The following is a 26,670-nucleotide window of genomic DNA, read 5'->3' on the forward strand; positions in this document are numbered from 1 at the left end:
AGCTAAAGTCCTCACCTTGAAAATGCCCCGGGATCCCATATGGGCGCCGGTTCTAATCCTGGCAGCTCCACTTCCCATCCAGCTCCCTGCTTGTGGCTTGGGAAAGCAGTGGAGGACGGCCCACACCCGCATGGAGCCCTGGAAGAGGCTTCGAATGGATCAGCTCAGCTCTAACTGTTGTGACCGCTTGGGAAGTGAAACAACGGAGAGCTTCCTCTCTGTCTCCTCTTCTCTCTGTATATCTGACTTTTCAATAAAAAATAAATCTTTAAAAAAAGAGAAAAAATGGAAATTTTATAGCTAACATACCTCATGTATCAATGGGAGGCACTCAGGAAATGAAAGTACGGGAATGTAAATATCTCCAGAATAGAACAATGATTAAAAAATTGCTTTATTGGGTATTAACTAGGTACATCTTGCTTACTTTGTAACTGGTTATCACTATACTCCTGTGTATTAGCCAAGATTTAGAAACTGAGATTTGACAAGTTTAGGACACTTGCTAAGGTAATGGCAGAGACAGGTTTTGTAAGAGGATTTGGCTACAGGATCCAGAGGTACTCCGTGTGACAGTGACTGCTGTTTGACTTTAAGATACAGAGAGTTCCTGTACTGTTTAGGCTTTGCATATCAAATGATGAAAGTATACCTTTAGTAGAGAGTTTCAGGAACTACAAACCTTCACGTGACACTGAAACTATCCAAATGAATAAAGGAGAAAAGGGGGAACATACTCAGACAATTAAAACACATTCTAGTTCAGAATTCAATTCCAGATCACTGCAGAATTTAATCGCTAACCTCTAATGTAGAATATTCCTTTATCTTTGTTAATAATCTTATTGTTTTTGACAAAGGAAAACTCTATATAATATAGTATATGTTGTGTGTTGTATATTCTGTAAGAATAAATTTAGGTTATGCAACTTTGATTTACATGTTATTGAAGGCAGTTCGCATCTTACTAGTACATCAAATCGAGAGCAATGTGGCATTATTTTAAACAATAAGTAGTGATGTTTACTTTTATTGGTTAAGGTGGTGTTCAGGTTTTTCACAGTAAAAATTCCATTTTATGATAAGTGTTTGGAGGCATACATTGTGTAAATACTGTTCCAAATGAAATTGTCACTCACTGATTTTAGCAACTATTGCAGGATACTACCTTGAATCTGTTACTGCTATGATGATTACAACTTGATGATTTTATAAATTCTAAACTGAATGAGTTTAGAATTTATGAATCCTGCCTCTTATGAGTAATATGTTTACTCATTAACTGATTGAGATCATACTGTAATGAAGAGCTTTCCCTTCCCCCACTTAATTTTTTTTTATCTTCATGAACTTAAGTATTTTATTACCTAACCTACAATATTTTACTTATTTTCATGCTATAATTTCCCCACATTTTGCCAGTGGAAACTCCTTCAAATTTTGATGTGCTCTGGAATCAGCCATTTTGCAGCAAACTCTTTCCTTTAACAAAGAATAGTATTCAAAAAAACAAGATCTGTTTTTTTGGGTAATGTTGCTTCTAGGCCTTTTCAATGAGCATAGGTAGAATATATGTGTTAGTGTGTATGCACACATGCATGCATGTACATTTACCCACAACAATGAATAGATAATGTTGTTACTCCCAGTTCCCATTCAGTACCACAAGTTTTGTTCTAAATTTTCTTCTTTCCCTGTTTGCATCTTCCTCCTCTACAATTAGAATCCTGCCTCTTACGACTAATATGTTTACTCATTCACACAGCGTAGAATACATTTTTTTTTCTCACCATGTTTGCTGATCTTCCTGCTTCTCAGGGAAAGGTAGTTAGGAGAACAAATGACCCTCTGATATCTACAGCATTTCTTAGATTACAAAACAACACTTTGGAATTTGTAAGCCTCTCGGATTCTTTCTCAAAGAAGTAGAACAAATTTTAAGGGAATACAAAAACACATTACAGTGGCCCAAATTCACTTGAGAAGTGAAGACTGTTAATGTAAATCTATTGTCGTGAGGCAAATGTAGAGATTAACCTTAAAAATTTCAACCTGTAATAGTGGAAATACTCTGTTTCTCACCTCTATCTTTGGGAGTATTATGTCGTGGGAAGGCTATCTTTAGTAAGTACTTGAAAATAGAGCAAGGGACACATACAACTGTAATACAATTATAGCTAGATTTTAGATAGTGATTTTTTTTATGGAGAGTAACTGGAAGACACTAAAAACATAGGGTCTAGAGAAATTGAATATTTTCATAAAATTTTAAAGCAAAGCACGATTGGGACTTATAGTTTGATTCTTTTTTTAATATTTATTTATTTTATTGGAAAGGCAGATATAAAGAGAGCAGGAGAGACAGAGAGGAAGATCTTCTGTCCAATGATTCACTCCTCAAGTGGCCGCAACAGCCTGTGCTGTGCTAATCCGAAGCCAGGAGCCAGGAACTTCCTCCAGGTCTCTCACATGGGTACAGGGTCCCAAGGCTTTGGGCTGTCCTCGACTGCTTTCCCAGACCACAAGCAGGGACCTGGATGGGAAGTGGAGCTGCTGGGATTAGAGCGTGTGCCCATATGGGATCCTGGCGCATTCAAGGCGAGGACCATAACCATCACACTATCGCGCCAGGCCGTATTTAGTTTGATTCTTAAAATTACACAAGCTGAGTATATTGGGCCTCGAATTTTTCCTCCTCTGATATTAAGGAACTTTGCAGTGAACAAAATAGATTTAATTATAAGTATAGGATAAAGTAAACATGAATTCATATCTCCTTTCTGATTCCCATTTAGTGACACAAACTTGGAGAAGTTTCTTAACTGTCACAAGCCTATTGTTCGTTGTTTACAAAATAATGATTCTCTCACAGAATCTGGAGAGAGCTTAAATGATATAGTAAATATAATGAGTCTAATGTATAGCAGATTCATTGCATATTAGAGACCCTATTTTCTCTTTGCCATTTCTCCCTCAGTGAACTCCAAAGTTATATATTCACCAGGATTCCTACTGTGGTCTTCAGAGGCCTCAAGTTAGAAAACTGCAGTTAAATTTCTACTTCTCTATAAACTCACCCTCTAAAATGACTCATTTAAATGTGCATATTTAGGGCCCGGCGGTGTGGCCTGGCAAGTGAGGTCCTCGTCTTGAACGTACCGGGATCCCATATGGGCGCCGGTTCTAATCCCAGCAGCTCCACTTCCCATCCAGCTCCCTGCTTGTGGCCTGGGAAAGCAGTCGATCACTTGGGGAGTGAATCATCAGATGGAGGATCTTCCTCTCTGTCTCTCCTCCTCTCTGTATATCTGATTTTGTAATGAAAATAAATAAATCTTTGAAAAAAATGTGCATATTTATATAATGTTTTAATATTTTGTTAATATCAAGAGAACTGGTCTCAATTATTCCATAGATATAATTCCAAGAATGCAGTTACGATTTCCTTACTCCACTGCTCTCTGAAAATACCCCTTCCTTGCTCACCCCTCTTCATCAGGTTTTTAATCTTTTATTTATTATTTTTATTATTATCATTTTATGATACAGTTCCATAGGCCTCTGCGAATCCCCTTAACCACACCCCAGTTCTCCCACCCCACTGAGTTCCCCTGTATCATTACTAAAGTATAGTTCTTCATTAACAGTCATATGTCCATTATAGCAGGCATGGACAATGGAAGAAAGTCCAGCATCCTGTTGTCATATAGTAAACAGTTTCATTGGGAGTCCATCTTTGATCTGGAAGTAGAAATGCATACCGCGTTGTTTCCTCACAACTGGATATGATAGTCTCCATTACAGAGTTACTGTATATCCCCGTAAATGGAAAGCCACAATAAAAAACCAGTAACAGGAAGAAAAATAAAAATTTACAATGACATGAAGTAAAAAAACATGCTACTAGATACGAGAGTCTCCATTACACAACTAATATACATACCCTTAAATGAAAAGCAACAAAACAAAATTAAAAACAGGAGGAAAAAAGAAATTAAAAACACCATGAATTTAAATAACATGCTACTGAATGACCAATGTGGCACACACGTGCTGGTTGGCTGCTGCGGTCACATCCAGTACAGGCAACCTCACCTTGGCATTCCGTATTGTGCACTGGTTTTTGTTGCGACCAAACCTGGCTTGACCCACACTCTGTTCTGGTGCTCAGATTTGTCAATGGATGACGTGAACTGATTCAGCCTGGTCTGCCCCCGACCCATGCCAAATATATGCCAGTGGTAAACTTTCCATGACCTATTCTGGGCTGTTTCCTATCATGCCTCTTGTGCTTACCTGCAGGGACTGTGTCCTGCCAGAGGAGTTGCCCAGGCTCCTCCATCAGAACCCCTCCCAATGCCAGATTTTGCGCATACCAGGGGGTCCATGAGCCAGCCCTACTCAGTTCACCTCCTGTCCTAGCAGGAACAGTGGCTTTTCCTGACTGGCCTTCAACCCAAGCTGGTTCTTGCTGTTGGATGTTTCAGCACAGCCATGGCTCATCCATACCCACATAGGGCTCACACATGGCTCAGTAGGGGGGTTGAGACCTAGCCTAGTCCATCCCACATCTACCCTGGTCCTCTAGGACACCAGACAGTGTTGGAGTCTGGCCCGGCTTGGTGTGTCCAGTCCCAGTCCACACTTGTGTCAAGGGAGACTACAACTGTTTCCTGATCAGAACGCAGCCCCCATTCCAGCCCATGTGCCCCTTGGTGGGAACCTCAACCCAGTTAGGGTGTCCCCTTAGCTCCCCAACCAGGCCTGTTCCCAGCCATAGATCATGCACATGCCAGTGGTTGCTCTGACTCAGCTTGGCTCAGCTTGGCTGAGCCCCTCACCTGTCCTGAGCTCTGCCTTAGACACTGTGACTTAGCATCCCTGATTCACGCAGGCCAGTAGTTGCAAGAGCCTAGCTCGGCATGCCCTGTGTTCCATCCTGGATTCTAGTTTCGCTTGTAGGCTAAGGTTTGCTCAGTCCTGCCCAGTACATCCCATTCCATTACCATTTCACACATTAGCCAGCTGTTGGAGCTACTTTGCCCAGCTTGGCCAACCCCCAGGTCTGGACCACATGTTCACCAGTTGGAGCTATGACTCGCCAGGGGAGTTTCCCAAGTTCCTCCATTTGATCCACTCCTAGACCTAGTTCTCATACATGCCAATGGGTTTTAGGCCAGTGCCCGGCGTAGTCTGGCCTTCCATTTGGCCTTGTATGAGCTGGTGAACATTGCAGCCTGGCCCACCCCACACCTTATTCAGGATGCACATTTGGGTGCTGCTGCCTTGACCAGTCCAGACTGTTGTGGGTTCCTTTACCTGTGATTGATGGCAGGCTGCTTGGTCACACCTAGCTTAGTCCATCACCACCCCAACTCTTGAACACACCAGAGGGGCTAGAATTTCCACAGGGTTTGGCTCACACATCCCCCACAGAATCTTTCTCCGGATATGGTTCTCTAGCGTGCTAGTTAATGTCATGGCCCTACCTAATGTGACCTATCTCGTGACCCACCATCATGTCAGGTAATAGGATGTGATCCTGCTGGAAAAGCCCTGAGCCTTAGCTTTTGCATGGAGTGGTATACGGTGGTCAGCATTGTTCAGTGATTACAAGTTCTTCAAAGGATAAGTTACTCTGTTGCTGGGAATCTTTAGGATTGATTCACATCCCAGAAGCACGGTGGGTTCAACCTGGAGCTACCTAAGCAGCGATTCAAAGAACCAAAACCCCAGAGCTCACGGGCGGCCGGGCAGTCAGCAGGCAGAGCCTGGCGCCAAATGGCACACTGGCTGCCTGGGGACAGCTCACCATGTGCACGCGGTGGCTGGCGTCTGGGATCTGAGCATGAGACGCCCTGGCCTGAGACCCCTCAGCAGGCAGCAGGCTGCAGGAAGTTCAAACCCCCAGGTTCAAGGTTGCGCCCTTCCCTCAAAGGCATGATTTTAATCCAGTCTATATTCAAGTGCTGATTTCCCCACTAATCATAATATTCAACAAGAAGTAGGAAGATCACAGTTCCAGAGCAAAATAAACCCTTGCTTAAAATGACAACGATGTCGTAAAATTACCATTTCATTCCTATACATTTTTTTCAGTCTGTATTAGCTGCCACACATCATAATAAATACATGATATTTGTCTTTATGAGACTGATTTATTTCACTAAGCATAATGGTTGCAGCTGCATTCATTTTATTGTAACAGACAGGATTTTGGGTTTCTTTTGTGACTGAATAGTGTGCCATAGTGTATATATACAAGGTTTTATTTATCCAGCCATCGATTCATGGACATCTGGGTCAACTCCATATCTTAACTATTGTGAACTGAACAACAGTAAACATAGGGTACAAATATCTCTTTCATATGCTGATTTCATTTCCTTGGATAAATTCCCGGGAGTGAGATCACTGGGTCCTATTGTCAATCTATTTTCAGATGTCTGAGGATTTGCTATACTGTATTCTGTAATGGTTGTATTGGTTTACATAGATTTATTTACTCGAAATGAAAATAACATATAGAGGGAGACAGAGATCTTCAATTTTCTGGATCACTCCCTCAAATATCTAGAAGAGCTAGTGTTGGACCAGGATGAAAGCAGAAGTCCAGAACTTCCATCTGAGTCTGCCAGGTGGGTAGCAACTGTCCAAGCACTTGAACTCTCAGGTCCTTCATCTTAGGTACATTAGCAGGAAGCTGGGTTAGAAGCAAAACATCCATGATTCCAACTGACACTCTAAAACAGAATGCTGGCATCCCGAATAGTGGCTTTATTTGTGCCATAGTGTTCACCCATAAGATAATGTTTAAAAAATTTCATACAAATTTCATACAAAATTTCATACGTTCTTCATAAGTACCCTTCCATAAATTCATTCATTCTCTCTCTTCCTCTCTCTGACTCTCTCTGTCTCTGCCTCACACATATACATGGAAGAAATTATTTTGACAGATAAGGAAATTGTGACTAAAAAATTCAGTGACTTTTCAAAATCTCAGTGAATAGGAGCCGAGGACTAAGATATTTGAAGCAGAGTTCCTGGCCTCCCTAAGCTCTGTAAAATATCTGGTAGTTTCTTTCCTCATTTCCTTCTTTCTGTGCTGCTCTCCTTATCATTTTCACTTCATTCTATCCCAGGCTTTTTATGTAATCCCTGCATACCCAAATCACTGAATTCCCATTACTAAATCTTAAAAATGCTCTTTCTCAGCATAGTTGAGAACATATACCTCTCAGTAATTTGTGAAGACTTTGGACATTAGCAGCTAATTATGTATTGAATGGGTACATGTATCCTCTTTCCAAAACAGTAGTCAATAAATATGCACTGCTTGGCAGGAAACCTTAAGCCCTACCCACCACTTTCCTCTTTTGCCTCAAGGTTGTGTGATATCCTGAATCATGCAGCACTTCTACTTTGAACATTTCCGAACATCAAAGGTATAATATTTTCAAGTGTATTAATTATATCCTTGGACACATTGTTATACTAAAAATATTTTAAACCTATATATAATATGAAAAATAATTTCCAAAGTCCACAGGATTTTGTTTTCTTATGATGATTAACCTTGTTCATTTAATAAATATGATCATTCTAGCTAAATAAAAGACTTCTTAGAATTGTGCCTTCATCATTATTTCCTTTATGCCCTCTAGAGCTAAGAATGAATAAAAAAATACCCAGAAGTGCGAAACCATGAGGGTAGAAAAAACTAAGTAGTTTGTCAATGCACTGACTAGCTCAGTGAGTTCTTAAATAATTAGGACCGGCCGTTGTGGTGACTTGGAGAGTGAATCAACGGATGCGAGATTCTTCCTCTCTGTCTCTCCTCTTCTCTGTATATCTGACTTTCCAATAAAAATAAATAAATCTTTTTAAAAAAGGAATTGTTCTTAAGTAATCCTTAAATAATTAACAATTCCCCTTTGGGGAGATGCAATCAAAAATTTATTTCTTGGAGTAGAGGTTCAATTTGGAATACCCTGATTAAGTTAAACCTTAGAATCCTGCTGGTTTCATGGCTTACAAGGTATCCAGAAAATCTTAGGTATTTTCTGAATTTTGGAAGTAAAGAACAGATATACAAAACATACCTACAAAACAACAACTTTTTGACAGCCAAGTAGGAAATAGCATAGGTTCTAAAACAATCCTTAGGATGTTCAGATTTAAACAATTCTATTTCTGCTTTGGAGGCAGAAAAGATAAATCAAGAGGCTGAACCCCTCATTTAATATTCGTTTGTGGTTGCTGTAATGTCCTACATATAGTGACTAAATGTTCTAAAGTATAAGAATATTCGAGGGACTGAGGTGAAAATATAAGGACAGCAAGTATTCCCTTTTTTTAATAGGACACTGGGCGTTGGTTAACCTAAAAAATAAAATTAAAAAACCGATTTATCCTCTGAGAGTTTATTTTAGCAAAATGCCTCAGTAGTCCTGGTAGTTACTGAACTTTTTAAAATATATTTAGACTATTAGAAAAAAACCTGGGAAAAAATTGCAAAACCTCTTGGAAAACATCTGAAAATAAGATGCTGTGCCTATATATGTAAAAGTTCTCATCATTTGCCACACAGGAAATGACTAGAAAATTGAAAGATTCCTTCTTGCATAGTTATTGATAACCAGGGAGCAGTTTGGGGAAATGGCGATGTGGAAAGGTTAGAAGTGAAGTAAGACTTGAAGCACAGTCCACTGTATTCTTCTTTAACCGTCTCTTGCCTCTGTATCTCTTGTTTCTTTCTCTAGGACTCAGATTTGTTCCCATGACAGTTACTTAGTGGTTTAATAAAGGATCTAATTAGATGTAATGAACTTCTGGGATTCCTACTTATTTGCTTTGTTTTTCTTTGCAGCCGTTTGTTTCACAAATGATCCTTGTACCTGCTACTTTGGCTGAGTACCATAGGGAATTAAAAAAATATATATGATACAGTCCCTCTCTATAGAAAGCCATATTCCACCCCACTTGCTGTCTTTTTATAGTTATTTGTAACATTATTCTTTACTGTGAGTATTGATAGCAACATCAGTTTGATCTGGATGTTTTTCATCTTTCACTGAATTAAGAGGTCTATGCTAACATCAAAATCTCCTTCCTGACAAATAATTATTTTGTTATTAAAAAGCAAAACTTTATTGAATTTTTCTTGTTAAAATTGTTCTTAGGTGTTTGTCCATATAAAATGAGCATTTTTATGATTGATATTTCATTGGTGCTTAGAAGCAGTACACAGGCATTTTGATTTGTATATAATTCTTAACATATACAGAGAATCTAAAGAGCCATGAATTGTCTCAAGTTTTATAGCTATTCCAATGGCCTTCCATTTTCAAATTTGAAAGCAACTCTTCCTTAGAGGATATCTACTGCCAGTTGTTTTTCAAATGTTTCCTTCACATGCATTTGAGCAGTTCACAATTTAACATCATACACATGCTCAAATTTTTAATCTTTCACAGCACATTAGCAAAATTATTGGGATTAGTGGATTATCACAACCAAAAATGTTACAGAGTGCACATGATTCTGACAGAGCAACCAGGAGTCGTTTTCTATAGGAAACAACTCTACTAAACAACAGAGGAAAAGTAATTGCAAATGTTCAAGTCAGATTAAATGCACAATTGTGACTCCAAATTGACAAGCTTTTTTGCATTTTATTTTTAAAATTATTATCTTTTTATGATACAGTTCATAGGCCCTGGGATTTTCCCTTGACCCATGCCCAATTCCTCCCTGACCCCACTGAGTTTCCATATATTATTATTATACTATAGTTCTTTATAAACAGTCATATGTCCATCATTGCAGGCATGGACAATGGCAAATAGTCCAGCATCCCATTGACAAGATATATTTAGCAGTTTCATTGGGAGTTCATGTTTGATGTGGAAGTAGAGATGCATACTGTATTATATCCTCATATCTGGATATGATAATCTCCATTACACAGTTACTATACATCACTATAAATGAAACGCCACAAAACAAAGTCAGTAACAGGAAGAAAAATAGAAATTTACAACACTACGAAGTTGAATAACATGCTACTGAATGACTAATGTGTTGCTGAGGAAATAAAAAAGAAATTCAAGAACCTTCTTTTTATTATTTCTTATTTTTATTGGAAAGTTAGAAATCCAGAGAGGAGAAGAGACAGAGAGGAAGATCTTTTATCCGATGGCTCTCCCCAAGCAGCCACAATAGCCAGAGCTGAGCCAATCAGAAGCCGGGAGCTTCTTCCAGGTCTCCCATGTTAGGGCAGGGTCCCAAGGCTTTAGGCTGTCCTCAACTGCTTTCCCAGGACACAAGCAGGGAGCTGGATGGGAAGTGGAGCTCCCGGGATTAGAACCAGTGCACATATGGGATCCTGGCATGTGCAAAGTGAGGACACTACACTATTGTGCCGGGCCCTCAAGAACCTTCTTGAAGAAAACGAGGCTACTATATGATCTATGAGTCAGTGAAGAATTTAATGAAGAAGAAAATGTTTTCATTAGATGAAACTAAAACAAAACATCAAAATCCATGAGATATAGTTTCCGCTGATCTTTCTTGTTGAGATATGCATTCTGTAGGCAACCAATAGATGTGTTTTGTTTTTATCCAAACTACTGATCTGCGATATTTGATTGATGCATTTAAGCCATTTATAGTCAGGGTTAATATGAATGGGTGGTAATTTGGTCCTGTCATTTTAGCAATGGGTTGTTCATTGATTTAGTCTACTGTTGTTATTTTATTGGGATATTCTTCTCATTTGCCTTTCGTTTTGATGGGTGCTATTGCTCTTTGCTTTCAAGAGAACATCTTTAAGTATCTTTTGTAGGGCTGGTTTGAAAGAGGCAAATTCTTTTAACTTTTCTTTACTGTGGAAGAATTTTATTTCATTTTCAAAGACAAAGGGAAGCTTTGCTGGATATGTTATCCTGGGCTGACAATTTTCATTTTTCCTTTTACAATTCTGGAATATGTGGCTCCATTCTCTTCTGGCCTGTATAGTTTCCTGAAAGGTCTCCTGTGAGTTCAATTGGCATTCTTTTATGTGTCATTTGATTTTTTTCATGTGCAAATTTAAGCATCTTTTCCTTATGTTCGATTGAGAACATAATTATCATGTGTCATGGTGAAGATTGCTTTTGGTCAAGGCTGTTGGGAGTTCTGTGTCCCTTCTGGATGTTGTTTCCCAATTCTTTCTGTAGATAAGAGATATTTTCCCTTATTATTTCATTGAATACACCTTTAATCACAGCTCCTCTTTCTGCACCTTCTGGGACTCCCATAACTCTTAGATTTGGCCTCTTAATAGTGTCTTTGAATTCTTGAATACCTTTTTTTTTTTGTCTGACTCAGTCCTGCTTCTAACTTTTTGTTTGTTTCCCCCTGTTGACAGGAAATATCTTCCAATTCTGAGATTCTTTCTTCTCCTTGCTTCATTCTATTTTGGAGACTCTCCACTGTATCTTTAATTTGCTCCACTGCATTCTACACTTCTATATATATCAGCTTTCATTTGATTCATTTCCTGTGTGACATAGTCCTTGAATTCCTTGAACGCCTGCTTTAAGTGCTTCTCGTTGTTGATAAGAAGCTTTATAACAAGTGTTTTGAATTCTGTGTCCCCCATTTTCTCGATGTCTTCCTCAGTGAACTCTGAATTTGGCAAAGGGTTTTGCTCCTTTGTAGGGGATTCTTCAGTAATATTCATTATGCCTTTGTCTCTTCTTTTGCTCTTGGTCATTGTACTTCTGGTTAGCAGAGTCTTCTTGGGGCAAGTGTCTAAGCTGTGTCACCCACAGGTTTACATTTTTATTTTACTTATTGCCGTTGGTACACAGCTCTTTGTTTGCAGTCATTTATGCCACTCCCTCTAGCAAGTTCCAGGTCTGGGTTCTTATATTAGATTTCCACCATGGTCTCCACAGCCCCAGCTCCTGGCTCACGTGACACTCTCCACCTCCTGTGACACCATGCTGAGGCTGCACTGTTGTCTGTACAAGCTTCCTCCCGCTTCTGGTTGGGGCAGGTCCTAGGACTAGGGAGACACACCAGGTGTCCTATATAGCTTGGTTGTTGTTTGTGCTGATCTTGCAGGAACCTGTTGTCTGTTAGGTCTGAGGGCCACACGGACCTGTTTTGATCTGTATGATGCCATAGTTGGTATTGTTTTCCTGTGGGACCAGTGCAATGCAGTGAGCTCAGTGAGTTCACTCCCAGCTCAGCACATGTGCAGATCATTGTTGTTCCCTGCAGTGTTAAAGCTTTGCCACACTGTACAAAATGGCACCTGATGTGCCTCTATTAGAGTTCTTAATATGTTTGCCATCAGGTCTGGGTTCTACTCTTATTTTGCTCGGAAGTGACGTGGCAGGGAGTAGCAGCTGACCCCCACTCTCAGCCTTTGAAGTAGCTCAGGGATGCTTGCTGCAACCTGCTGCCGAACCGTGCTACAGCTCAGTGGCAGTTTGTTGCATAAGCGTCAAACTGCCACAGTGAAGACTTCTTGCCATGCAGCTGGACTTCTATGTGTCCTGATTCTGCTGGGGCAGTGTCAACCACCGTGATGGTGTTAGACCTCTTTTCACAACTTGGTGGCAGTTCTGGTAGTTGCTTTACGGCAGGGCAGGCTCGACAGCATGCTCGGGTCAGTGGCAACTCTGGTCTCTCAGTCTCCAGCCATCCCCAAATGAACTGGCAGGAGTCAGACTGATGCACGCACACAAAGATGGTTTATTCAAGCTTGGAATGTCCAGTCTTGGGCTTTCAACCATTACCTATGCAGAGGTTTTTGGTTGAGAGCCCTGAGGTACAAAAATTGCAGGGTTCTTACATAGTTCAGGGAGATTCCACACCATCACACTTATGATTGGTTAACTATATTTCAGCCAATCAAAATTGCAAGTATCAATCCATCGTTTACATAAAGTCTTATCCCTATGAGGGGTACTATTGGTGTACCCTCAATTTCTCATTTACATAGAATCTCATCTCTAAAGGGGACCTTGGCTTGAGGAATGTCCTGTCATTGTAACTCAGTAGTTCAGATTAGAGCGACAGGAGTCACCTAGGCTAGAGCGGGAGTTACTTAGGCTAAGCAAGTGTAGTCACTTACTCTAATTGGGATTCTGAGGTCTTTCACTTGCACCTGTCTTGGATGGAACCTGTAGGATGCCACGTTGTTGCAATTCACTGAGCCAGAAAGGAGTTCACTCTCAGCTCAGTGAATGCATAGTCCTGTCCCATAGCCTTCTACTCCCTATAGAAATTGGTGCCCAATTCAGCTCTAGAGGGTGGACTGGGCTGTGAAATCCACCTTGTTCCTGCACTGCCAATCTGGGACCTATCACTCTGTCTCTGATCCTGATCAAATCAAGCAGACCAGCAGTACAGGCAATTCTTTGTCTGAGTTCACCTAGGGAGCTCTCAGTGAACACCCCTTCCCACCTTGTTGGGGGTGGAGTTCCAGCTGCTACTGTAGTTCAGATCCTTGCTCCCTGAATGCTGCTGGGGTATCACTCACTGCAACACCATTACCATTGTGTCCGCTGCTGTCACCTGTCAATCTTCAGATGCCCCTCTGCTGTTGTTCTCTCCTCTCGTTTCCTGGAATGTATCCTTTCTGTTTCACGCTGGCTAATGTTTCTCTCTTTGTTTAAATGTGTCCTTGACTTATTTTGCCATCTTGGTTCTATTACCAAATTGACATTTAATACTCATTGAGTTGTAGGATATAAAAATTTCTCCCATGCAGGGAATGTAAAGCTGACACTCAAAACCATGAAAGGCTCCCATAATTCAATACTCCACTATTTTCTGGTTGTACAAATGTAAACAACCAGCAAATGATTGTTCTTAAGAAATCATTTACAATTAAAAAAATAGTATGAGGTGAACCTTCTTCATTCTGGAAAATGTATTTCTAGAACTAGTGAAAAAAACCCGCTTGCATTTGCAAAATATGTTAAAACCATTTCATCTGGATTGTGCAAGAACAGTGAGAGTGACCACTGCTGTGACATGTTGCATGATACTAATTAGACTTGACTTCTTTCTCTTCTTCATCAGAGTCTAGATTCTCACTTTTCGTTTTTCTATTTTCTGTGGCCAAATCTGCTTCAGTTTGTTAGCAAGCCACCACAGTCTGTTTTCCTTTTGCTTTTCTCTTTGCCTTTCTTTGCACTTTTTTGGACCAACGACCTATCCTTCTTTCCTACCTGCCTCCTTGGGCTTTATTTCCACTTGTGAATGAGCCCAAACTCACTGATGTCCTCATGTGCTCTTTCTTCACTATCCTATTGGCATAGCTGACCTCTTGAGTTGGAGTGCAGAAAGCCTTTGTGAGGCTAGGTTGCCTAGCAGCTGCTGTACCTCCTGCTGCTGGGACCTGCTAGGGGGCCTTAAGTGAACTTCAACAGTTGGGTTACACAACGATGAATCTTATTTCCTCTATGCTTATTGATTCAACAGATGTTTCTGAGCCACTTTTGTGTATGTGCTGTCATGTGCTACTTTGTGATGTAAAGAGCAGGCATTCACATTCCTTCAGATTGCAGAAGAGAATTATATATACATTGAGAAAGTGTCTACCAGATAGTTTATGGCTGTATGTCATTAGATCCACTGGTTAAAGAATGGGATTATATGTCAAGCTTGCTTTTTGAAGAAAATATGAAATAGTGATGGATGAGCATAGTTGAATGATGATGCAGTGTATGTTTGGCGTAGCCAGTTAATATGCCTGCGTATTAGAGGATACTTTTTTAAAAATAATTAATTACTGATTTTATGATACAGTTTCATAGGCTCTGGGATTTCCTCTCACCCCTTTCCCAGCCCCCGCCCCCAGTTCCCTCTCCATATTGATTTCCCCTATGTATTATAACAATAGTACAGCTCTTCAAAAAAACAGTCATAAGTCCAAATTCTGCTATTTAAGTGTATCCTGACATTGTAGATATGGACGATGACAGAGAGTACAGCATCCTACTGTGAAGATGTGTTTAACAGTTTCATTTGCAGTCCATCTTTGATTTGGAAGTAGAGATGCACACTGCAATATATATTCCTGTCTCAATATGATAGTCTATTATACTGTGCCTCTAAATGATTGTATGTACATGCATATTTACTTATATATCTGTTGATCTTGTATTTTGAATAAAGTTGCCTTATATCAGAGAGAACATATGATATTTGTCATTTTTGGATTGGCTTATTTCACTGAGCATAATGATCTCTAGTTGGGACCATTTTGTTGCAAATGAACCACGCTTTCTTTATCCTCTGGAGAAATGGCTTTGATATTTGGCTGTTCAGTTTCCTTATAATGTAGACCCTGAGAGACAGTGGCAATGGCTCAAGGAACTGGGTTTCTGCCTCCCACATGGGAGACCTGTACTGAATTCTTGGCTCCATGGGCCTTGATCTGGCCCACTCTTAGTCATGCACATTTGAGGAGTTAACCAGTGGATTGGACATAGGGTGTCGCCTCCATTTTTCCTCTGAAATAGGTATCTGAATTTTTAGGGGATGTACAGATGAGGAACTTTAGATGGGAACATAAATTATTGCAATCAATTTTAAATGTTCAGTTAGATCTAGTAAATCTAAACATGTATGTACCCTATAAATCAGCAACTCACCTCCTAGTTTTGTACTTGTCAGAGATTTTACAGGCTCTGTATCACACAACTATTAAAAATAGTCATAAAATGAAAACTACTCAAATGTCCATCTGTAGTCTATTAAACAAATTGTGGTATGTTCACAAAATTCAATTCTATGCAGTATAGAAATGAGTAACTTACAGCTTGATAGAACATCATGGGTGAATACCACAAATGCAATGATAAATGAAATAAACCAGATAAAATATGTGTTCTGATTACATGTATATAAAATTCTGAGATAGACAAAGCTCTCTTATCTAATTATAAATCAGCACAGTGGTTCCTCTGGGCAGGGGAGTGATGGAAAGAGATCATGAAGGAGAGATGCTGGTGTACTGCTAAGTTCTTAGTGCTAATTACATGAGAAGATTTAATATGGGAAATTTTTTGAAAGTCATACTCATGGCATGCTTTTTTCTTTATCTGCAAATTGTATTTTAAGAAAAACTTTAAAGAAGGACCCTAAAATAACCTTGACAACCAGTAGCCTATGCTGAGATGTACATATTTACTTAATTGTCCCTACTTTTTATCTATCTTACTATTCCTGCCTTGGTGATTGTTATTAGGTTTCATTCTAATTGAATGTGGAAATAGTATCTTGTATCATATTCATCTTGAGGTTATGAAGCCAGTTAGATGTTGTAGTTAAATTTTCACTGTGTGGTCTTACTTTTTTTTTTTTAAATCAAGAGTTTTCATTTATTGTAGAAGGCCAAGGTTTTGTATATGCAATCTTATTATCAATCAGAAATGTACAAAACTGTCAACGTGAAGCAGAATTAGTTGTGAATCTGTAACTTTGACAAATGCCATCGCAGTCCAGTTTGCTGCTAATCCCAGTTATGGAGATTGTGTAGAGAAATAGTCCTTGAAAATTAATTAAATCGTATTATAGAGACTAAAATGAATGTCAAGGGCAGGGAGAATAAGTTAGCAAAAGGGAATGACAAACATCAGGTTATTGAATTGAAGCAAAATCTTGTCATGTAAACAGAGACATAATTAAATGCAAAGAATATACTAAATTGGAAGGTGTTGCCTTGACCAGAAAAGATGGAGAAATCATTCTTTTTGGACTTGGAAAGGTTGAAGTCAGGGCAAGAAATAAAATTAAATTCAACCAGGAGAAAATACAAGCTGCTCTGCCTAGAAAAAGTAATCTGAAACACAAATATTCTGGGGGAGAAAGAAGTTTGAAAGACTAATATCCCAAGAGAAACCAAGAAGAGCAGAATCATAAAAATATATATATCATTGTCTGATAGGAATGGAGAGGAAGAATGGTGACAATTCTCTGCTCTGAGGGGCCATTTGCTTGTTTCCCTTTGAATAACCAAGGTATTTCATTTCAAGTTTAGCAGAAGTTCGGTTAGGCCAAATAGAGAGTTGAAATAGAAAATCTCATGTAGAAATCCCATGAAAATACAGTGCTGTGGGGGAAGGCAATTGTATTTCTCATGCTTACATGGTTTTATAGGAAAACCAAAGCTGGTTTTAAAGAATTATATGTATATATGTACACTGTGTGTGCATTAATGTATATATTTATGTGTAGGTTGAATTCCCTGCTATGCCATCATGATTAGAGTATAATTGAGGAGATGCTTTCAGGAGAGGCTAAGAGGTTCAGAGTTGTGGTTTTTTTTTCCTGCTCTACCTTGACTTCTAGCTTACCAAATATGAAATCCAATCTCTGCTACTCCCATCCTAGCCCTCCTTTTTAGTTTATTTTCTTAGTTGCTGCATTTTCTGAAATTGTGCATAATATAAACTGTTCCTGAACATGTGCTGTCAATTCTATAAATAATTCATAGGATGCATAGCATGCTTTATTTTGTGTTAAACACATTTCATTTGCCAATAGAAACTCTAGTATTAGCAAGATATCACTAAAATGAAGGCATACAAATTTTAGAGGAAAGCATCCCAAATTACTGTGATTCTTACAGATTTTTTTTTTATTTGCTGAGTCCAATTCCCTCATGTTATCAGCTATGTCATCCCTTGCTACTCTATCAATAAATTCGTTTTCATTTTTATTGTAATGAAGAACCCTTCTTGTGCAGTGTATATTGAAAACTGAGCATTAACCATCACCTGGAAAGAATATTTGTTTGTATCATGCTAGAAAACCTTGCCTTTAGAAGAATCTTTCAGTCATATCTTAACTGAAGGATAGCAAGTTAATTTTGATTTCATATAATTTAAGATGTGTTTTAGATTAAATTTTTTAAACAGGTCCTGAGACATAAGGAATTATGTATAGGTAGTATATTTAAAAGTCAATTCCAGGAAGAAAAAGTAAGAGTAAATTATTGAAGGATCCCAACTGTGAGCTAGAGTGATACACAGTATCTTGGGGATTTCCTGAGAAACGCTGTGTACCTGATGCCCCCAAAGGATGAGGAGGTTGTTACATTTACCTACAGTTTCTCATTTGAGAAGTTTGCTTTGTTTTGTTCTTGTCTTTAAAAAAATGTGGCTTACATTGCAGGACAAGGGGTTAAAGTGTCACTTGTGATACTTGCATCCCAGATCTGAGCACCAGTTGGTGTTGTAGTTGCTTTGATTCTGATATAACTCCCTGCTTTTGTGCCTGGAAAGACAATGGGAAATGACTCAAGTACCTGGATCCCTGACATTTGTTTAGGAGACCAGATGGAGCTTTGGCTTCCGATTTTGTCCTGGTTCAGTTCTGGCTATTGGGGCCATTTTGGAAAGTGAATCAGCAGATGAAAGATGGATCTCTTTCTCTCTGTCTCTCTCTCTTGCTGTCTCTCTCTGATTTCCAAAAATAAATAAATCTTTAAAAAATGTATTAAGGCACAGTGATAGTCATCTGCACTGGAAAAATAATCTCTGTTGTCATATATTGATTTCTGCTGATAGCCCTGGGGATTACTCATCAAAATGTTTATTCTGGGCGAGGACTGGAGAGTGTAAGTTGTTGGGGTCTGGTTCTAAGACTGTGGTGAGAGGAAAGGGAGACTTGGTAGTCCTTTCAAGATCAAGACCGAGTGAGCTAGTTGGCCATTATGAATCAAGAGTTGAAAGTTTTATGTTAAAGTCATGATTCCTTTACCCCAAAAAAGAGAGTTTTAAGTACAAGAGTGCTTCAAAAAAGCTTGTGGATAAGGCAATTAAAATGTTTTTTGATGCAAAACAATTTAGAAATGCTTGTGTAGCTTCCCTGTAATATGCATTGCCATGATCTTTTTGAAGACCCCCAGATAATGACAGACGCTCAAGCTTAAAAGAATGTTAGAGGCCTAAAGGGACTTGCTAGAACAAATGCAGGGAAGAAGCCTCATTTTCTAACCTCAGAGACAGGGCAGAAAATTAAAGTTCATGTACTCTGCAGGAAACTGTGGTCATTGAATTTTGCCTGATGGTGAACTCCATTTGTAAGACTGAAGTAACTCAACTGTTTCTAAACTAAAGCTAAAATTGATCTCTGCCTGCATGTGGGTGCCAGTTGGTAGAGCACAGGAATGGAAGTAGGGTGGATAGGAAAGTAGGGAAGTTTAGCAAAGTCTGACATTTGTCAGTAGAACAGATTCATGGCATCATTAAAGAACTATATGTATTTACTTTTTTATTTTTAAAGATTCATTTTATTTTTTTTTTTGGAAAGGTAGATTTACAGAGAAAATGAGACAGAGCGAAAGATCTTTCTCCCATTGGTTCACTCCTCAAGTGACCACAATTGGCCAGAGCTGAGCCGATCTGAAACCAGGAGCCATGAGTTTCTTCTGGATCTCCTACATGGGTGCAGGACGCCAAGGCTTTGGGCTATCCTCAACTGCTTTCCCAGGCCACAAGCAGGGAGCTGGATGGGAAGTGGAGCAGCCGGGATTAGAACCAGCGCCCATATGGAATCCTGGTATGTGCAAGGCTAGGACCCAGACATTGAGTCATTGTGCTGGGCCCTGGAGAACTAAATTTATTCAGTCATTGTTTATCTTTAGTTGTGTCCTGGGCATGTGTATTTCTAGAGTATCAGTATAAATAATACATGTATACAGAATGCACATATATTTATCAGTTTCTACTTAGTGTGTTTCAAAAATTTTGTCCTGCTTTTGTTAGTATTGTAGAGAATACAAGGATACATAGCTCCTACTTTGTAGAGATTTACAATATTAACTTAGTATTTATGTATAGTATACATATACACAATACATTTAATATGTATGTAATTAGTAAACTGTGTCTCTAGCATCTGGCATATTGCCTTACATATACAGACGCTTGATAGAAATATACTAAATTAAGAGCTTAAAAAATCCAATTTCTGCTTAGCATATTTGAAACTATACTTCTGGGATTTGCAATGGAAGGAGTTATCTCCAAGTGAAAAATGAAAGTTGGACTTTGAAACACCAGTGTTTACCTCTAACATTCTCTTTCCTACTGTTGACTCATGATTCCCTACTGTCAACATTCTGACCTATGGAGGTGGTGGCCTTCAACATGTGAATTCATGGCTCTTCCCATAATAATGCAAATTATACTGAAAGGAAGACGAAACATGTCACTGCTACCACTGAGAACAGTGTTTGGCACCAAATAAGTTCTGTATAAGCACCTTATGCATGTTAACTTACTTAATTCTCACAAAAATCGAAAATGTAAATGCTGCTCAAGAAATGAAGGCACAGAATGATGAAGTAAGTTGTTCATGTTTGCCCAGCTAGGAAGTACCAGCCCAGGCAGTGTGACTCTGAGTCTGTTCTTGCATCCATCCTGCTCCACTTCCTCATTCAGATTCGTGGACAGCAATAGGAAGTCAGCGGTAGCAGAATTATATGATGAGCACATTTCTTATACAGTATGGCTTAGTCATCTTAATCTTTGCTTCTCCTACTTGAAGAAGCTATGTCATGTGCCAGGTGCCGTCTTTCTCCTTCTCAAAAGCCCCGAAGAGTCCGACAAAGCAACAAGATATATTTTCCGTCTAAGACTCCCCATCTACCAGCATCTACCCTACCCTAAGTGATGAATACCAGGACTGCCCATCCTTTGTTGGAGACCCTACCCGCTAAAAGAACTGTTAAAAAGCAAAATGTTATAAATGGTACTTTATATATCAGGTATATGAATTTATGTAATGACGTAACTAAAATACACTGCTGTCATATTATCTTTTGATTGAAAACAGCAAACCAATTACTCAGCAAGATGTTCATGGAGTCTGTAGTCAATAATGCAGCCAGCTTGGGGTTACAAATACAAGCATCCTGAAGAAAGATAAATATGTAGATTAATTTAATTATTACATAGAAAAGATTGGACTTATTTTTTGCCATTGAAGAAAGAGTAATTTTTATATTTGGATTGGCTTAGTTTATGTTTATACACTGGTGAAACATACACAAATGTACAAAGTATAAGAAATCGGGCATTTCCCTTCTTTGTCATGTATTCTTTTTCTAAAAACTAGTTTGAATGTCATTTGTTACTAATATTGAATTTAGATTTTGCTTTTCCTCCTGGGAAAGTGAACTGATTTTGATATTTTGACTAACGCGTATCTGTAAGTGGCAACTCAAACATACCACTTCACATTTCCCTTGGAATATATCTAAGATTTGCCATTTTCTTAGGGTTTGTTGCATAATAACTGTATAGTAAATACTCAGAGTCTGGTAATGATATTTTGGTGATTTCTGGGTATGTATTTACCCCAGAACAATAATTGTTTTCCCTGATCCTACTGAAGATTAACAGTCACATCAGTTTACTTTCAATATTTAATCACCAATTAGAACATATGATAAGTAGTAAACCAAGAGTGATTTTCCTATCTTTGTTTTCTTCTAGAGCACTTATCTAGGCTTATCCATGCTGGCTTATTTTTAAAACAGTAAAAGATGCTTTGCTTAATGCAAATATAGAATGTTCCCGTACCAGATTTATGGAACTAGCAATGCATTCATTTGCATTTTCAACTCAGATATGACAAACATCGAAGCAATTTAAAACTGTTACTCATAAATCGTGTCCACTCCGGTGGACTAGTTCCTAAATTTCTGGAGCTACTTCCCACTGGGGAATAAAAATGAATTTTAAAATCTCATTCCATTTTACTGAACATAGTGCAAATGTTTATGAATATTCAGTACAAAATTAGAGGTTATTGGAGCCTTAAGATTTGAATTAGTATGGAAATGTAGATTTTTGCAGTTCTTGGGTACTAAAAAAGTTACTGCTTTAGTGTCTATGAAGAGAATATTGGGAAAAATTCACCACCAGATGGAGATGATTTTGTGATTCTTTGGAAGTGTCAAAACATTTTAAAAAACCTGAAAATCCTGGCACACAGAATGTGGGTCAAGAACCTGGCGGGGGCCTTATCTGAGAGTCCTGATATCATATGTGATATTGTTTATCAAGTATATGAAGACAGTATTGAAAAGGAAGTATATTTTTTTGGTGTTGGCTCTCAGAAGTCAAGACTAGTGTGTACTATAAGGGTACTTTAAAAAAGTTCATAAAAATGAAATTAAAAGAATTATTTTGGTGCAAATAATTTTTGTAACCCACACATAGTTTTTTTTGTTCTTTTTTTTTTTAATTTGAGGGACAGATGAGGGCAGGTAGAGAGCGAGCCTCTATATGCCATCTCGCTGCCCAAATGCTTGCAAGAGCCAGTGTTGGGCTAATGCTAAAGCTGGTAGCCTGGAGGTCAGTCTTGGACTCCCATATGGATGACACAGGCAGACCCGATTATCACAGCTATTGCTACTGCCTCCCAGGGGCTACCTTACTAGGAGGTTGGAGTCACATGTCACTTAAGCTAATATTGAAGACAGGCATTCCAATATGGGATGTGCACATCTTAATTACATATTATCTGCTAGGGTAAATGTCCTCCTCCACAGATTTTTTTTTCATAATATGCATTTTCCATGAACTTGTTTTTAAATTATAAGATCTATTTGTTTGAAAGGCATGATTACAGAGAGGTAGCTAGTGCTGGGGTAGGGTAAGAGAGAAATTTCAATGTGTCTTCTATTTGCTGCTTCACTCCCCAAATGACTACAATGCCCAGGGCTAGGCCAGGCTGAAGACGCTAGCCTGGGACTTTGTTGGAGTTTTGCTGATGGGTGCCAGGGATCTAAGTGTGTAGGCCATCTTCCACTGCTTTCTTAGGCACATTACCAGGGAGCTAGATCAGAAATAGGATGTCCAGGATTCAAACGGGTGCTATATGCAATGCCAGTGTTACAGGCACATTAACGTGCTCCATAGTGCCAAGCCCCTGTGTTCCTTATGTTTTGTATAAGTGTCTCTTACTGTTTATCTACTATGAACTCTTCCAGAGTTGCCTGTTATTTTATAGCACTTCTTGCAACAAAAATATACTTGAACAGTTCCGAACTACATAGTATATGAAGTTTATGTTCTGAATGGGTTTCTTGTGTCAGTGTGGAATTTTGAATCTTATAGTGTCCTGTAAAAGACTAAATTCTACCCTTTTCTTTTGAAAATAATAATAATGATGATGATGAAAGGACAAGGGGAGATAACCAGCTCTTTCTAACTTTAACAGGAGCTGTTCAGTAAGGAGCTCTGAAGAAGCTGGGCGTATTCTCTATGTCAGAAAGTGTTTAGTTAGAAACGACTGTTTTGGAGATGAAGTTGATGGGATTCCTTCATTAGTTTTTAGGTGTCTTCCTTCATTTTCTTTTGCTATGACAGAATGCCTAGGCTGTTTAGTTGTTAATGGGAATACGTTAATTTTGGTTCATGGTTCCATAGTGCTTAAGTATGATGCTGGCATTTGCTCAGCTTCTTGTCTAGCTCATGTGCTGCTCCTTTCACAGTGGAAAGGCAGAAAAGAGAAGTGGCACCTGTGGACAAAGTATGTGTGGAAGACAAAGCAGAGGAAGCCCAGCTTGTTTCCTAACAATGTGCTGTGGTGATAACTAAGCCAAGTTTAAGAGACCTACATGAATTCTTCATTGAGGGTGAAAGCCCTATGGCCTATTTCACATCTTTTTTTGATACAATTTAGTTGGCGCTGGGCTCTCCCTCACCCCACCGCCAAGCTCCCTCCCCTCCCTTCTCTTTTCTCCTCCAATTTCACAATGTGTGTCTTTCGTGAATTTTCCCAAGTCCATCATGCTGCCCACATCTTTTTTTATATGATTTTTAATTTTTAATATTGTTTAATTGGTTGAGAGGGATGTATACCATATGGGTCTCTGATTATAGTGGGAAGGGTTGAGGTATGGAGAAAAGTGGGTAGAACAAATCTTTCAATTCTTTTTTTTTTCCTCCTGTGTCTTGGGATGCTCCTTGCTGTTGAACTACATCACCATTTATATGGGGGACAGTCATTTGATGATTGCCTTACAGAACCCAATGTGGGGAAGAATGATCCAAGGGTGTTACTTGAGTCATTTTGATAGTTCTTAGATGTTGTTGGCTGCATTGCACCAGGGTAGAAAATATCTTTTCAAGGTCTACTGGCTGGCCAAGTCTATGTTAGTGCATCCACAGATCCAGACACTGGCTGCAAAGATTGGCCAGGAAAGTTGTCAAACCTTTTTGGTTTCCATCCTCTGGTAAGGCACTGCACATCTCTACTGCCCTGCATTAGCTGGCTTGTATGTCCCTCATGTGTATCTGGGTATGCTGTCCACGGCACAGGCATCAGCAAATGAGGAGGTTAATCCTGATACATGCACTCCAAAGTTGGACAACACATCCTGTGACTTACCCTGTGGTTGGGACCTGGGTCCAGCTATCCAATTGGGGAGTCCCTCAAGAAGTCTCTTCTGCCCGGCAGCGTGGCCTAGCGGCTAAAGTCCTCGCCTTGAAAGCCCTGGGATCCCATATGGGCGCCTGTTCTAATCCCGGCAGCTCCACTTCCCATCCAGCTCCCTGCTTGTGGCCTGGGAAAGCAGTTGAGGACGGCCCAATGCATTGGGACACTGCACCCCCGTGGGAGACCTGGAAGAGGTTCCAGGTTCCCGGCATCGGATCGGCATAGCACCGACCCGTTGCGGCTCACTTGGGGAGTGAATCATCGGACGGAGGATCTTCCTCTCTGTCTCTCCTCCTCTCTGTATATCTGACTTTGTAATAGAATAAATAAATCTTTTTTCAAAAAAGAGAAAAAAAAAAAAGAGGTCTCTTCTGATATAACCTTAGACTTGACACTTGTGTGTACCAGCTAGTTCAGGGTCAGGTTTGGTCTGTCACCTGAACCAGCCAACACACATATTGGTGGATACAACTGCCTGGTCAGTTCCACCCCCAGCCCCATCCCTCATGTAAACCAATAGGTGCTGTGGCCTAGCCCAGCCCAGCTTGCCCAGGCCCCATCTTCATGCACACCAGTGGGTTCCACAGAGTAGTCAGAATGATGCCTAATAATCCCCACCAGGCCCACTCCTAGTCCGGTTTTTGTGTGTGCCTGGCATGTACTGTGGCTTAGTCCAACCTGGTCCCATCCATCCCATCGTGCTCTCATGCTTTCCTGTGGGTGCTATGGCTTAGTTCAACCTGACCCCCCCCAGACCCAGCCCACAGGTTTGCCAATGGATTTTACCACCTTGTCCAGCCTGGCACACCACCAGCCTTGGTTCTTGTTCTAGGCAGTGGGGTGTGCAGCTCAGCAGGGGAGTATCCAGAGTTCTCTTGCCGGGGCTGCTCCCGGCCACAGATCTTGCACTTGCCAGGGGATATTGTGGTCCAGCATTACATGACTGGCATCTAGTCCTGGCACTTGCCAGCAGATGCTAAGGCCTAGCCCAGCTAGACTATTCTCATTTTGGTTATCAAGTTTGCCAGAAGGGGCAGCAACCTAGTCTAGTCTGGTATGCCCCCAATCCCAGCTCTTAGGCTCACCAGTGAAAGCAGCAGCCCTACAGGGGTTTCTCAAAAGTTCCTCAAGCAGGCCTACTCGCAGCTGTGGGACATAGTGTACCAATAAGTGCAGTGGCCCAGTCTGAGATGGCCTACATCTAGTCTCGGCATTCACTGGCAACTGCTGTAGCCTGGCACAGGCTGACTTGCCCCTAGTTCCAGCTCTTGCCAGTGGATGCCGCAGTCTGTCCCTATCCAGCTTCTCCCAGCCCTGCAAGTTTCAGATGAATTCTGTGGTCCAGCCTGGCTCATCCTGTCATCATTCCCAGCTCTCATGCAAACTGGTGAGTGCTGCAATCCCAAAGATGAGCCCTCAGTTCCCTTACAGAATTTGCCCCAGATTTGGTTCTCTTGTGTTCTGATAGGTGTTGCGGACTAGCCTGATGTGGCCCACCTCCTTTTCCTACACTTGTGGGTGTTTACTGCACCCCAGCCCGGCTAGGCATGTCCCCCAACCCCAGCTTTCACATGTGCAGATGAGCTGCGGGTGATGCTATTTAACATAGCCCAGATCTTCCATGTATCCAGGGGTCTTTGCTTGACCCAGACATGCCCTGCAATTTTCTCCTTCTGAACCACTCCACCTCAGCTACCTCGCCTACCTGTGAATGCAGTGGCTTGGTTTGTGGAAGCCCACAGAAGTCACTCCTTCCCTATCAAACGTTCTGTCTGTGGCCCCCTACTTCAACACATCTCCAAACCCCCTTCCCCAAGCAATCTGCAGCCCCTTTCCCACTCCCTCCACCTGGCGGCACACAGTATGCCTGGGAGGTTGGGGCAGTGCATTCTGGCTCAACATCTCCTTCCTCCCTTACATATCTTTAAAACAATAGGCAGTCATGCTGGCACACTGGTCTAGTTAACACAGATTTTGCATTAACCAGGCCCAGAATGCCTGCTAGCCATTGGCTGCTTTTCTCCCAGCAGTGTAACAGTTGCCTAGTTACAAGGCAACCTACAGAGTTGTCCAAAGCTGGGAGCCATCTTTTAACATGAACAAGTTGAGAACTAAGCGTCAGTTGGAGTTTTGATGGAAGAAAATAATATTGAAGGGGTTAATAATTCCTAGTGTCAGTTTCTATCTTCATATTTTGTTGTG

This window comes from Ochotona princeps, chromosome X, assembly GCF_030435755.1.
Source record: "Ochotona princeps isolate mOchPri1 chromosome X, mOchPri1.hap1, whole genome shotgun sequence".
NCBI lineage: Eukaryota > Metazoa > Chordata > Mammalia > Lagomorpha > Ochotonidae > Ochotona > Ochotona princeps.